The sequence below is a fragment of the Arachis ipaensis genome, chromosome B6, assembly GCF_059453495.1.
Source record: "Arachis ipaensis isolate K30076 ecotype BB chromosome B6, ASM5945349v1, whole genome shotgun sequence".
Lineage (NCBI taxonomy): Eukaryota > Viridiplantae > Streptophyta > Magnoliopsida > Fabales > Fabaceae > Arachis > Arachis ipaensis.
Genome location: NC_142441.1, coordinates 43,579,577 through 43,581,888, shown reverse-complemented (window position 1 = coordinate 43,581,888; position 2,312 = coordinate 43,579,577). Strand labels below are relative to the sequence as shown.

Sequence of the window (2,312 nt, the reverse complement as noted above, 5' to 3'; positions counted from 1 at the left end):
CAGACTAGAGTCAAAGAACATGCAGAAACAATTAACAGATTCATTCAGAGACAATTGGAGATCTAGTTTTTACTCTCTTAGGTTTTTCTCTCTAGGTTTTAGAATTTTAATTTTCAATTGGTCTTAGCATTGGAACATTGAGAAGAGTTATTCCCTCATCAAGACTTTGTCATTCTAGTTCGTTTTCTCAACTTGGTTTTATTCTTCCATGTTCCTTGTTTTGTTCAATTTTGTTATTTGAATACTTTTATGATTATTTAATGCAAGGATTATTTCTTTTTAATTTAATTTCAATTCCAATAATCATGTCTTCTTTTAATTCCCTTTCATATGCTATGGATTCTTTATTTACAATACGTGAGTAGTTTCCTTACTTGATGGGGAGTTGATTAAAAGGAACTCTTGAGTTGGAAGGATTAAAGAGAAATTTGTAATTGGGTTAAATGTTGGATTGCTATGCTATCACCAACGCCAATCCCTTTGAGCTAAGTGGGTTGCAACTTGTGAACAGATCTGGCATTCCAGCTTGTTTGACTTTCCCTTACTTAGTAAAGGATAACCAAACAGAACAACCATTAATTATAAATTAGTCTTACAATCACTCCACCGATAAGAGAAATTCCAACCAATCAACTCTCAGTCAAGGCTTTTATTCATATTATTTAACTTTCCTTAATTTACATTCCAATTTACTTAGCTCAACTTCTTGGAACATCTGATTAATAAGATAGCACACTTTTCTGCAACTCGTTGGGAGACGACCTGGGACTTTAAACTCCCAGTAATTTTTAATTTAATTCTCTGTGACATATTTCTAAATTGATAGGCAGATTTTCGGTGAGTTAAGAACTATACTTGCAACGTAACCATTTTAATAATTTTTAATTCACCAGCTTCTGCGTCTCATTAATTTTTGGCGCCGTTGCCGGGGAGTTGCAATAGAGTGCTAATTTTATTAATAAGAATTTATTTATCTGCATTTTATTTTATTTTGCTACTATGAGCTGCATGTTTCTTCCGTCAAATGACGCGTTCACTTCCTGATCCGCGCTTGCTAATATTCGATCCTGAAATTGAAAGGACAATTTCACGAATAAGGCGAGAACAGCGTCGGTTAGCCCGCTTTGAAGGCGGATCTGAAAGTGAATCTGAGGAAGAAACCAGCCCCCGTTCTACTGATTCGGTTGTTTTACGTGCAGAAAACATGGCAGCTAGGAGAGTTACCATCCAGGAGGAAGGAGCCCCTAATTTTACAATGCAACCGTTTCAAGCGCATCATCCAGCGGTAGCTACAGATTTTGAAATAAAGCCCGCACTGCTAAATTTGATGCCCAAGTTTCATGGCCTACCTGCTCAAGAGCCTATCAAGCACTTGAGAGATTTCCAGGCAGCCTGTTCTACTGTCAGGCGTGATGGCACTGATGAAACTTCAATACTGCTGAAAGCTTTTCCGTTTTCTCTTGAGGGAAAAGCAAGAGAGTGGTACTACACTCAACTTCTAGCAAATGTATCCAACTGGGATACACTAAGAAAGGAGTTTCTGGAGAAATTCTTCCCCTCTGAAGTCACTGATAAGCTAAGGAAGGATATCTCCACAATTGTTCAGGATGACAATGAAACTCTCTTTGAATACTGGGAGCGCTTCAATAATCTTCTGGAAGCATGCCCCCACCACATGATTGACAAGATCGTGCTACTCAGCTATATCACACAGGGTATGAGGCCCCAAGATAAGACCATACTGGAAATTGCCAGCAATGGGTCTAGAAGAAGTACAAGACCACTGATGAAGCTTGGCAATTGATCAGTGATTTAGCTGAATCCACTAGGAACCAAAGACAGAAGCAAGGCCGTTCAAAAGCTGTTACAGAAGTATCTTCTAGCAGCGAGACTGCTGCTCTACGTGAAGGCATCTGTGAAATGACCAACTTGCTGAAGCAAATACAGTTGAATCAACAAGCTCAGCAAGCTCAACCTCCTCCACCACAGCAAAACCAACAACTAGTCCCACAAAGAATTTACGGAATCTGTGCTGATTACAGCCATTACACTGATGAATGCCCACAGCTCCAACAAGAAGACAACATGGTGGCATCCACTCACAACTTCTATGACCGCCCCAACCAAGTGTACAATCAAAGTGGAAATAATAACCATGGATGGCTGACAAATAGATTTTTGCCGGTATAGAAATTATCAAATGATCAATCGTAGTATAGTCTAAACCGACGCAAAATCCTTCATCAAACAAATCTACAATCTATATCCGAGAGTACTAGTCTCCCGAGTCGTTCTCCCTTGGAATTGCCAAA

The 2,312-nt window shown here is 39.1% G+C and overlaps 1 non-coding gene across 1 annotated transcript; it reads right to left on the bottom strand.

Annotated features, from left to right (window-relative positions):
* Window positions 1-1,573: 1,573 nt before the first annotated feature.
* LOC148555344 (small nucleolar RNA R71) lies at window positions 1,574-1,681 on the bottom strand. The gene has a single exon (XR_015887903.1). It is a non-coding gene; the product is annotated as a small nucleolar RNA R71 (small nucleolar RNA).
* Window positions 1,682-2,312: the final 631 nt, after the last annotated feature.